Raw genomic sequence first — 13,231 nt, forward strand, 5'->3', positions numbered from 1 at the left:
ATGGACATCAACCCTTGATGAAACAGGAGAGACTGCTATGGGAATACTTCCTAAGGCGGAGAAGGTACGGTACGCACATAGCAGAGACTGAGGGCTGTGTCTGGAGGAGGATGAGGACTTGTGGCTCCAGCACACAAGTCAGGGCTGAAATACAAGCAAAAATATCCCAGCGGAGGGCTTTTTATTTAGACACTGAGGTCAGGGCAGAGGTAAAAGCAGAGGCCACCTGTTTGCTGCACCAGAAAGGGCACTTCCTCCCCGCACACGCTCCGGGGAAGTCCCCATCCCGCTCTCCATCTGCTCGGGGGACCATGTCTCTGCCCCTCCCCACGGAGGGCAGGGGCTCAGGATGTCCCATACACCCCTTGTATCCGCACCCCCACACGTCTCATCCCGGGGTCCAGCCCCCTCCGCACCCAGGCCCCCAGCGCTCCCGCCCAGCCCCTTCCCCTCCCCTCGCTCCTTAAACCCCGCGGCCGCCGCAGACCAGCCCCTCTCCCGCCCCGGCGCCCGGCCTGGCTCCCGCTGCCGCCGGGTCCCGCTGCTGCAACGCATCCTGCTCGGGCCCCTTTCTTCCCTCTCCTCTTCCCCCTCTCTCCCCCCAGCTTTTCTCTCCGTTTCTTTCTTTCTTTTCTCCTTTCTTTCCTCTTCTGTTTCTTCCTTACTTTCCTCCGTTCTTTTCGCCTTTTTTCCTCCTTTCTTTCCTCTTCCCCCCCTTTTTTCTCCTTTTTTTTTCCTCCTGTCTTGTCTCCTCTCTTGTCTGTCTCCTTTCTTCTTTTCTCCCGTCTTTTCTCCTTTTTTTCCTCTTTTATTTCTTCTCTTTCTCTCCATCCCCTTCTCCTCGTCTCCCCTCTTTCCCTCTTTCTCCCTCTGTTTTCCCCCACCAGGACGGGGATGCGTGAACAGAAGATGCCGAGTTTTGCCCATTCCCTCCCTGTCACCAGCAAGTCTTGAGAACCTGTGTGCGCAGGGGGTGTCTGTGTGTGTCTGTGCCTGTGCTCTTGTCCCTGCACGCCCATCTTCGCAGCTCGTCCTGCCTGGGCTGACAACCCCGCGTTGACACCTCGGCTGAGCGCGGCTCAGGACCCGGGCACCAGGTACCATTTGGGTAGTGCTGTGTTCCTGCAGGTAAGGGGACGTTCTGGGGGCACTGTGACTCTGGACAACACCTTTGTTTTGTCCTTTCCATGTCTCACTTGTGCAGGGAGGCAGCTCAAGTTTAGAAGAGTGTTTTCTTTTTAAGTATGCAGACGTGCAGGAACAGGATCTGCCCTACAAAGGGAACCCAGCAGGAACTGTATTACATTATTCTTACTCTGCGTTTCCTTGGTCTTTCCCTTGGCCAACAAGTTTTCAGACCACATATTTGGCTAGGTGTCATCTGAATTAGGTCTGGTTCAGCCCTCGAATTGTGATTAGCAGATGCAAAGTGTCTTCGTTGCAGATGATGAAGCAGTGACTGAGGAATGCATAATGCCTTCACTGAAGAAAGCCATTGTAAAAGTTCAGAGCTGACAGGAGGTTTACAGATGCCTACATTATAATTACTGTTTTCATGGCTAATTCTAATTGGGATTTTGATGACCTAACACCTTCTTGTGCTCTGTGTGGCACTCTGTCAGGTTGCAGGACCACCATGGGTGTTAGCAGGATGTTTCCTTCGTTTCCTATGCATCACGAATGTACTGTGCACCACTTTGTAGCTATAGCCTGTAGCTTCCTCTAAGTTGTCCAATTCAGCAGTTCCTTCACTTCTGTGTTTTTACATAGCTGGTATACTTAAAGCAAGTGTACTGACTGCTTCCCAGCTGATGTTCCACAGGCATTAGCATGCATACAGTGCTCTGCCTGTTTGCACTGATTTTGATTAAGACCTTAAAATAACACAGCCCATCTGTGCAGTGTGGACACTGATGGAGCAATTCTCAGGAAGACGCACCTGCAAAATCTATCGGTGTAGCTGTGTGCTTAATTTGCACCTAGGATCACTCTAGATGCGTGCCTGAATCTCTTCCCTTTTTCTTTGATGGGTGTGTGTTTAGACATCTGATTTGGGGGAGTTTGTGTAAACACTGAAGAATAAATACCCACTGATAAAACAGTAGAAGCAGTTTCTCAAATAGGTTGGGCAGGTGATTGTAAGGTCTATTTTGTTTTAAAAGCTCCCTTTTTTTTTAAAGAGTAAGCATTTAGTAGTTTTTACTGAAGTTTCAATCCTACCATCATGCATATTTTCCACTGTGATACTTCTGGTGGTATTCAAGTCCAGGTTGGACAGAGTCTTGAGTGACAGGATTTAGTGGGAGGTGTCCCTGTCCATGGCAAGGGGGTTGGAACTGGATGATCTTAAGGTCCTTTCCAACCCTAACTATTCTATGATTCTATACAAAGACTATGCTCTCTGTCCACAGATGGGACAATGCTCTGAAGCAACTTCTAGTAAGACATATCAAGTACATATATTAGAATTTGCATCAGAGAAGTGTTTGTGGAATATTATTACAAAGAAAGTTCTGAATATGTATTGCAGATTTGCTGTTATCTTCAGTACATATGTTGCATTGCTGTTGCTTCTAATAAGAGGCAAAGAGCTGTTTTGGGGTCCTTTGTGGTGAAACTGAGGCTTGGAGAAGTTAAAAGTCCCATTCTGAACTTAGAAACAGGCAGCCTACCTAGTGATGAATGTCATCTGCTTTTGTGTAGAATCATTCCAGGGCAGTCCTCAACACACTGGAAAGCAAAAGGAAGAAACTAGGCGTTTTGACTTCCAAAAGAGCAGATAATGGTACCACTCTCTTCTGGGATCAGCCTGGGGTCAAATCTTGCTTGTTTTACTGATGTAAATACTAGTCTTTCAAATATGAGTAAGACCAATACCATGAATGAGAAGAGGGTATAAGCTGGTATAGTATATCTGATGAAGGACTTACTGTGGGGGAAGCATCAGTGTGACTCATGAATATGACTCATGTTAGTATGGTGGAAGAACAAGGTCCCCAGTGGGGACTCAATGGAGGAGGAATTAGGTGGAAGAATTAGTTTGTTCCAGTGGTCTGTAGGAATCTTCCTGAGCTCAGAGACCCAGACGTGTGGGTGAGTGTGTCTGAAGCACCTATACATACATATAAGTCTTTTCTTCTGCTGACATTTCGTGCAGTTTTAGGGCAAACATCATTGCTACATGCCAGAGCTAGCTTTTGATTCTGGAGATTATGATACTGAAAATAGTACGAATGAAAGAACGCTTTTGTTTCCAGCACGTGATAACTTTCTTGCGAAAATATGTTTCTGAGATTCACTCAGTAATTATGTTAGATTGAAAGGATTTTTCAATTTGTCATTCACAACCCTTCCTTCTACAACCTGTTTTGATTAATCACTGCTGGGTGATGGCAATACCTCCCTTTTAACAACTATTCTTAAACTCTTTCTCTTTCTCAGGGTGAGGAGCGAAACCTTTAACAAAACCCTTGCATTGTATCAATGATTTGTATGTGCCACCGTATGTGAATAACACAGGTGATACTTTAGTATTAGGGCTATTTTAGTAGTTCAGACAACACAAAATTCCCCAGTCTTTCTTAGATTAACTTTATGTCTTGTCTCCCATGACACTGAAATATCCCCTCCCAGCCTTTTCAGCTATTTTCCCTAGTGAGGAAGATGTGGCAGTGCATTTCCGCCTTTACAACCAGCTCTTTAGAGAGGAGCCATTCCTGCAGGTCTTTCTGTAGCCGAATGAGTCTAAAGTCAGTAAGGCCGGGTCCTTATTTTATACTGCCCACTTTATTTTGAGCATTACCAACTGTTACAAAGAAGTTTTGGAACATTAGAGCTCAAGTTGTGGCAATGAGGAAAGGGGAAGAAAGCATCTACAGAAATCACTGAACTGTAACAGAAATTTGGGAAGTATATTGAAATCCTTGTAGCAGATGTAGGTAGAACAGGAAAATGAAGATATTGGAAACTATCAGGTCATACTTGGACACAAACTCACCCTGTTATTTTACTCCATCATGCTCTTTATTTTACTGGTATTTTTCTAACGGCTTGTTCAAGTTGCTGCTGAAGGTTTTGTGATTCCCCTTCAGTGGAAGTCCCATCACTAAGGGTCAGTAAATTACAGGTGAAGTCAAGGAGTTTTTTTCTTAACATTACAACTAAAAAGCTCACTGGGCTGTAGTCAGAGGCTGTGGACAGAGAATGTTCTCTGGCAGATGCTCTGCACAGCCTTTAGCAAGTCACCGAACTTGTGCACAGTCAGTTCTTCCACTTGCGAATGAGAGACAATATTAGGAGAATTTACATCAGCTGTGACCTTGAGATCTTAAAAAAAATGTTTTTATTAGTTGGAAATATTCTGATTCCTTCTTAATTGAGTAATATATGCTATAATGATAGGTAACATTTCCAGAGTTTGAGTTGCAAGGAGAGGCTGGCTGGATCCAATTTTTGGGAAGTACAGAATCAGAGAACCATTTAGGTTTAAAAAGAGTTTTAAGATCATTGAGTCCAACGGTTTGTCTAACACTGCCCATTGCTAAACTATGTCCCGAAGCATCACATCCACATGCTTTTCAAATACGTCCAGGGATGGTTACTCCACCACTGCCCTGGGCAGCCTATTCCTATGCCTGACCACCCTCTGGGGAAGAAATTCTTCTAATACCCAATCTAAACCTTCCCCAGACACAACTTGAGGCAGTTTCCTCTTGTCCTATTGGTTGCTACTGGGGAGAAAAGACCAACTCCATCTCACCACAACCTCCTTTCAGGCAGCTGTAGAGAGCAGTAAGATGCCCCTGAACACCCTTATTTGCTCATTCATTCCTAGTATGAGGATGGGAGGGGCGTGATAGTGATAATTTTTATTTTTGAGCATTATCAAAAGGTCTATGAAGATTAAATATCTGTAGGAGATTTAATAGAATATAATCAGATATCCTTGCTCCATCCAGCAAGGAACAAATATGGACAGAGTATTATTGCCTTGAGGAAAATGGGTTCAAGATTGACAGTAGCAGGAGAGATGGTGGGTACATCATCTGGCAGGAACTGTGGTAGAGATTAGGGATTTAATTTGGAGTGGGGAGAAAAAGAAACAACCCCCCCAATTAAACATTATTGATATGCAATAGATATGTTACTTCCTCCTGGTAGTGGAAAATTCATTTCATGTCACAGGTGATGCAAGTAGTGAGGTAGCTTTTGTTTCATTTTGCTGCTAGAAACAAACTAAACCCAAAGATTTTCTGTGCTTTGGAAGAACGAAAGCAGGCTGAGTTGCTATTCTTCATTACATTGGGGTTTTCATAGCAAATACCTGGTATCTTTGTGTAGTGACAAACAAGAGCCTGAGATTTCTGGGAGTATTTTGACTTTAAAAAGGCTTCTTCCTATAAAACAATATAAAACCAGTGTTTCTTCCACAGCATGGAGGCAATTTAGCACTAAAGAGAGGACACTGTGAGCCCTGGCACTTGCTCACAAGCTCGTGCGCTATAGAAATAAGCAGCAGCCCATCCTGAGAGCCCACCGAGCAGTCACAAATCCCACACCAGGGTATACACAGCTGAAGAGCTGGCCAAAACATTGAAAACCTGGGGCTGATCTGGTTGCTTGTCAGAAAGCTTCTCCAAGCTGTGTTAGCCTTGACAATTCATTAAGCATGAATGAAATTGAGTTATGGGTCATATTTTGCAAGTACTGTCAGTCCTGATTATGCAGTGGTCTGGATTTCCTTTGCTCAGGGAATACCGCTATCACAGAGCTTATCTGCTATGCAGTAGATGTAAGCTATCCTTCCTCAGCTTATCAGAATTTATTTACTTTGCACTGATTCAGTTCCTTAGAAATTAATCTTTGATTCTTTGCAAAATAGAAGGATCCCTTGAGTTCAGTTTAAACAGTCAATTTGATTATTGTTACTTCCTAAATGTTGATTCTTCAGTGTTTTTAATAAAAAATGGCAAAAATTACATATTTGACATGGCATTTGAGGGGATGTTTAAACCATGAGTAGCTTTCAGCTGGTTTGGACTCATGTTCTTTGATCTAAGCTTAGCCAGCACTCAGTTGTGGCTTAATTGTTTATTATCCAAGTGCAGTTTCTCAGTGCTGTTTGTTTAGCCATGTTGGATTATGTGCTTATTGGCAGCATCCAGGTATTTCTTTCCAGAGAAACCAGGTTTATATTGATTGTCATAAGAAGAATTATTCTGTATATCAATTGCAAAGATTTTCTTTGAGCTGGAAAGTTTATTGGTGAGTGCACCAGGAGGAATTTCTGTTGGCTCCACGTTTAGTTTAAAACTAACTACACTTGTACAACAGAACTTCAGTAATTCCAATTTCATCAGCAGATAAAGGTTACAGATAATCTGCATGGGCTGTCTTGATTACCACTGCAGTTCTTAGAAATGAAGCAACAGCTGGTACCCATGTCAAAGCACACTCAGCATCCCTGCAACCGGCTACCCAGTTCAGTGGTAGAGCCATTTTTCTCCACAGTAAAGTGACATACCCTGATGAATCACTTTGTATTGAGTACTACCAACTGTTATAAAGAAGTTTAGGAACATGAGAGCTCAAGTTTTGGGAACGAGGAAAGAGGAAGAAAACATCTATTGAAATCACTGAACTGAAACTGAGAAATTGGGGATATATTTTGAAATCCCGGCAGCATATGTAGGTAGAATAGGAAAAGAGCAGGAAAATGGATATATTAAGAAACTCTCAAGTCATATTTGGACAGAAACTCACCCTGTTATTTTCTTCCATCATGCACTTCATTTTACTGGTGTTTTCCTTATGGGTTATTCCAATTGCTGCTGAAGGTTTTGTGATTCCCCCTCAGTGGAAGTCCCATCAAGCTTCATCGGGGGTCAGTAAATTGCAGGTGAAGTCAAGGATTTTGCCTTAACATTGCAGCTGAGAAGCCCACTGGACTGTAGTCAGGGGCTATGGACAGAGGATGTTCTCTCGCAGATGTGCTGCCCAGCCATCAGCAAGTCACTGAACCTGTGCACAGTCAGTTCTTCCACCTATGAATAAGAGATGGGAATGCAAAAGAATGTGTGGTTTTCACTCCACTGTAGTACTTGATAAGAGAAGGGTGCAAAATATACCTGAACATCTTTAGCAAATCCCATTCACTTGATCTCAGCAGGGTGGTCAGGCCCAGTGGTTTTAACTCCTCACTGGTAAATTAATTCATTACTTGCCAGGAGGCAGCAAGGCACAGCCCTTCTGTAGCACCTGAAATTCATCTGCTCCTGTGTGAGCACTGGTAAAGCTCAAATCTGCTTCATTTCAATGATCTGTTGCATCATAGCCCAGGACTCTCTCAGTCTGAACATGGGACCTCATGATGTAGCTCTGCATGACTAGAGACTTCACATTCCTGCAGCAGGAACTAAGCAAAACAATCAGTTGCGTTGTAAAGGGCAATACTTTACCATAGGTAATAAAACTGCCTGACTGCTCTGGGGGGGGCTGAGGCAGGAGAGAATTACTCACTCCTAACAGATGGGTTGACAACCTTTGTTCAAGTCTGACATTTCATAAACCATCTTGTGCTTGAGTTGTTTCAAGGCAATTTTCCCCCATCCTGTTATGCTGTTTAATTATGGTACCACCTCTAGAGTATATCTAAGAGTGTTTTTTATGTTTTTCTGGAGGCTTATCTTGATTATATACAGGTAACTGCTTTTATGATTGATTTCTGGAATTAAAACGGTTTACATCTGGGTTTATTTTTGCTTTTTTCTTTGCCATCCCCTGGGTTTATTACTGAGTGCATTTTCTGTTCTGGGTTTTTTTCAGTCAAATTATTTGTGTATTTCTGAGTAATTTCTTTTTCTCCTTTTTAATTCACTGTTCAGCCTTTTTTATTGCTGCCTTCGACTTTTTGTTTCCTTGTATCTCTATTGTCAAGTTTTCTTCCCTTAACATCCTTTTTACTTCCCTTCATAGCTGTTCCCAGATGATGGGGCATGACCCCAGGAGGGCTGTGGCACTTATGAGTGGGCTATAACATTAAGTACTAGTTTTAGATGTTTTGACACAGGAAGAAATTGGAGAAATGTTGATTTCCAGGGCATCATCTGATCAAGCTCTATATGAAGATAAATTGCCTTCCCTTCAGCAGTTTCTGAGCTAGGACTGATAGCACACAGTGAAACAGATGAAGAATAAAGTACCCTTATGCCAGATTCCACTGCTATGATATACAGCTTAAAACTGTTTACCCTTACTTCCATTTCTTGTCATTTCCATGCCTATGATTCTGCTCCCTGTCTCTCTCAAAAAGAGATGAGTTTTGAAGGTAATAACCCATAAAGCAGGTCCTAGCCAGACAAGGAAGCCACAGAGGGAGCTTGTAGGTACAATGAGTTTTGGGAAGTCTGTATCCCAAGTTGGAGGAGTTCCTGGCAGCTTTGTAGGTCTTCAGTATTCATAAGGAAAAAAAACCAACCAAACCACCAGAAATAAGGAGGAACAATTCTATGTTAACTGCTGTTGTGTATCCCCTTAGCTGTATGCCCTTGCCTTTCTCTTCATTAATGACTTGAAGATTCATCATATTGTAGAATCAACAAGGTTGGAAAAGACCTTTAAGATCATCGAGTCCAACTGTTACCCCAGTGCTGCCAAGTCTGGCAACTGAATTCGCTCAAATAATGCCGTGGCATTGTGGTAGCATGGATGGGCACAGCCCTATGGCAATGACTGTGCCGCTGGTTTGTGTGGTGTTTAACCTCTCTTGGGTCTCTCTGCCTCGAGCAGTGAGGATGATTATGTCTAGAGACAGGCCTTTTCCACCCAAGATGTCATGAGGAGCCACCTCCCCTAGTCCTAGATATCTGCTGGAGACTCTCCTGATCAGCCAGACACCCATCACTGCCTTTAGAGGCAGTGAAGACAAATAGAGGCTTTGCAGGGTGATCTATCTGACTGGTTTGAAATGTATTACTCCCAAGAAGTGTCTGTTCCTCTCTATGGATTACAAAGGGCTGGTAGGTGGTTTATTCAGATACAAACACACTGTAAATCTCTGTATTTGGTCAGATGAATCACCATAATATCAATAAGTCCTCAGAGCATCGCTCAGTAGTTAACTATGAAGACTGCATTCCCCACAGGCTTGCTGGGGGGATCATGGCTATTGACCAAGAGTCAGTGGTGTATCTCTCTCAGTAAATTAGCACTGCAGAAAAGTTCTGTATTGATTAAAACTAGTGATTAAAGTGAATGGGAGGGTCTGGAATAGTTGCAGCAGGCCAATGTGCCATTTTTATCCCAGGTATCAGATCTAGGATCTTTCAGGACATATGCAGTGAGACAGTGATGTCATGTAGCTAAGTGCTCCTCCATGTATGGATGATATAGGAAGTATCAGGCTGTTGGACTGCACAGTATCTTAAGAAAGCTCTTCTCCAGGGCCCATGCAGGAGGATGGATTACACTGGTCTTGGGGAATACTATCCTTTGGGTTGATTTAGTTGCCCCTTGTAGCCAATTTAAGAAAATACTGACATGAAGACAGTGTTTCTCTTGCATTGAAACCATTCAGCAAAGTCCTAGAACATGGTGACGACTTCCTGTGAAACAGACACTTAAATGATAATTTCACTTATTTTTGTTATAAATGGGATAATTTTTATTCATTCTGGTTTGTCTTTACGAGGCTCTACAGAGCATGGATTATCTACGTAGTCTCTCTATTAAATTACATTATTACACATACTCCTGATCCACGCCTGGGTGGGAGGATCCATACCATTGTGCATACAACTTTTCTGCCTCATTACCAGCTCTTCTTGTTTAGCTAACATGTTTGCCTGATCAGATAAGTGTTAATCCTTTTTCTATTCTGTGACATGCTGCTGTACTGAATGGCTGTGAAGCTGATAGGAGAGTTGTTCTCCTTCACTACTCTCCATAAGAATGGGAAGTGTGAGGAGGCTATTAACCCCTTTAGAATCGTTTATGGCTGTGTACTCAGGGGATTTGTGAAATCCTCTCTGTTAGATTGTAAACCCTTTAAGCACAAGGATCATGCCTGGTAAACAGGACACACTTTGCTCCTGTCGCAGCATAGATAATGTGGGAAAGTTTTCCTTTTGGTATAACATTTGGACTCCTGGACTGACTGTAATTCCCACTCTGTTACAGTAAACTTTTGTAAAACCTTCAGTGTCCAAGCCCCTGAGTTAAAACCTGGCATTTTAAACACCAGGTGATGGGTGAAGTGCCTGTTTATCACCCTTTTCTAATCTCTCCAGAACCAGTTGCTAACTCAGTTCATAAACAGTATTGCTGGAAGATGTATCTCGATGGAAGATTTGAGGGGGTGATGGCACCCGAAGATCAGATGAGGGGTCATTTTATTTTAGGGCTTTCAAAGACTCCATCAGAATGGAGAACCTTGGAGGAACTACCATGGGTAACTCTATAGGGCAGAGCCTGACTTTAAACTGCTCCCTGCAAATAATCCCCCAGGTGCTGTAACAGAGACCATCACTGAAACAAGATCTGAGGTGAGGGTACACACATTTACACTTCAGGAGACTAAAGCAAGTTAAAAGAAGATTTGGGAAATGGATTTGTCCAACCTACCTCTATTTGTCCCACCATCTGCCTGGGTTTATTCATTGACTAATTCACATTTTTTCCTGAAAACCTCTGCTCCATAGGTTCTTACATTGCTTGGGAATGTGACAATGCCAAGAGCAGCATCTAGACTCCTGAGCAGTAAAGGAGTGACCAGGAGGCTCTCACAGGTTTTACACTAGATCCATATTGTCTTACTGGGTTTTAAAGAGTCATTTTTCACCAGTTAATTCTTCTCTCGAAGTTTCAAGTGTGTTGCCTGCTGCCAAGAGCAGAGCTTTCTTCCTACATGCATGGGTGATTATTTGGCTTGCGTTGTCCTTTTAAAAAGCACTTGATTCACATTGAAACAGCACAGTCCTTCAGCCACAGGAGTTGTGCAGTCTTCTATTTTACTGGAGATGGTCCTTTTTAACTCATGGTTTATCACAAAAGCTTGTGGTCTTCTTGGAGAAGTCAAACCGAAGCACAAAAGACTATGGATTTCATCTCCTGGGGTACAAAATCACTCTGTTATTTACCACAAAAAAAGTGGTAAGAATGGGAATTAAAAGCTATTATTTGCAAAAGGAGGTTGTCAAGTATTAGATACTGGGGGCAGATTTTGAATAGGTTGTGCTATCATTTTCTAGGAGAAAAGAAATAGGGTATCCATATGTTATTACATAAAAAAAGTAGCCTGACATTTGAAGCACAGTAAACACTTAAATCTTCCATCAATGGTGCCACTGAAGTGAATATTTTAAGATGCATTTTCAAATGCATCTTAATGAAAATCCTGCTTCCTTTGATGCCATGTATAAAACCAGCAGCTTGCATCTCTCTCTCAGTGCCTATTTCTATGTCACAGACTGTGAGGTCCCAAATCCCAAACTTTTAGCGAGGAAAGTTAGTGATGAAAATAAGTAGATTTTCTGAATGAATGGGAACTCAGGGATTACTTTATATCCAACTCTATACTTCAAGCATAGATGTCTTTCCCGGAGCCCATCATTGTGTCACTTGGGGAAAAGCCTCTGACCTTGTTCACATTGATGCTTTCTTGAACTAAAAATCAATTCTTTGGGATATGGTTTAAACAATGTCTGAACAGAGTGTGAAATAAAGATAGGAAAATTAATGCAATCCTTCCTATAGGTTTAGTGTTTTCTGGGAACAAATCCATGAGGTCTAAGAAGGGCTTTGTCACTAACAATGCTTATCTGGGAAGCTGTGAATGCTCTGTCCCCTAGAGGTGTTAAAGGCCAGGTTGGACAGAGCCTTGGGTGACATGGTTTAGTGTGAGGTGTCCCTGCCCATGGCAGGGGGGTCGGAACTGGATGATCTTAAGGTCTTTTCCAACCCTAACTATTCTATAATTTAAGGTTTCAGCAGTTTGCTTGGTGTTATACAGACTTAAGTGGAAAATGACTCCCAATTTATTGAGGTTCCTACCATGATGTCTTTATTTAGGGGCAGATTCTGTCATCCCAATAAAAAAATATGGAGTGCTTTAATCCACTAAGAGGTGTGCTGAGATACCAGTGGGATTGTCTGGACATTGATCTTTCTTCAGGGCTGTTACTAAATCAGCAGAGATAGCAAAGGCTGTGGTCACTTCTGATTCACAACATTCAGGGTGTGGTATTTTAAACCCAAAATCACTGCATTGGCTTCCAATGATGTGATGAGTTCAGTAGGAACACTTGAAGTACTAAAAATGCAGAACTTGTAAAATGCTTTCAATAATTGTCAAAATATGTATGTTTAAAATGGTGAAAAATCTGTTTTTAAAACATGTATATGACAAGTTACGGAAAACTAATGCACTCAGGCTGCTCCCTATAGCAAAAGCAGATGGCAATGTTCTTTCTAGGTGATGGCACTAGGAAATAATCCAAATCACAGCCCAAAAGCCACTGACCTCTGATTGCCAGACAGCAGTTTGAATTAAATGGATAGCTGTAAATACTGGTGTATTCCCAATACTGGTGTATTCCTGATATTGGGACCAGCACAGAGAGTGGTGTATCTGTCTGCAGATAAAAGGGATGTTAAGAAGTGCCTGTGTGCTGTCCCAGGCCAGGCAGGAGGTGAAGGCAGATGCTGTCCAAGCAGTAATCATGGGAGGCACCGCAGCAGGGATAGCCCTTCGTTACCATCCTTCTCTTCTGCATTTGTGGTGGTTGTGAGGCTACTTTGGTCCCTGGGAGGGGTAGAATAGATCCCAAGTTCTGCCCACATCCTGCCCTTCCCTGCATATTTACTCACAGGGCTGTAGCCTCCAGAAATGCATTCCTCTGCATGGGACAGAGCTCAGAAATAAGGTAGGTCTTAACGTGGCCGAGAGCCATGCGATAGGAAAAACGCTTCTGCCTCCTCTCATTCTTTTCTTAAGATGAGAAACAGGATAACAAAATCCAATCCTAGAATAAATCTTTGCATTTCCACTAAGAATGCTCCCTTCACTGTGAGATTCACACTATGCAAAGGCAATGCTCCTATTTATAACCTGTGGTTGAAGGGAAGTCTCTCATTAAGGGTCATCTTATACTAACTGTTGAACGGATTTAAATGCTTTGGTAACATTTATTTCAAGAGCTTGTCCTCTGCAGAAAGGTGGGTGAGCCTCAGCATC

The 13,231-nt window shown here is 42.7% G+C and overlaps 1 protein-coding gene across 1 annotated transcript in view; it reads left to right on the plus strand.

Moving 5' to 3' along the window:
- Window positions 1–1,050: 1,050 nt before the first annotated feature.
- COL22A1 (collagen type XXII alpha 1 chain) overlaps window positions 1,051–13,231 on the plus strand; it is a 220,972-nt gene continuing 208,791 nt past the window's right edge. The window contains exon 1 of the mRNA XM_005145496.3: window positions 1,051–1,128. The gene's annotated coding sequence lies outside the window, so the exon portion shown is untranslated. The remainder of the gene's footprint in view (window positions 1,129–13,231) is intronic.

The sequence above is a fragment of the Melopsittacus undulatus genome, chromosome 1 (genome assembly GCF_012275295.1).
Source record: "Melopsittacus undulatus isolate bMelUnd1 chromosome 1, bMelUnd1.mat.Z, whole genome shotgun sequence".
NCBI lineage: Eukaryota > Metazoa > Chordata > Aves > Psittaciformes > Psittaculidae > Melopsittacus > Melopsittacus undulatus.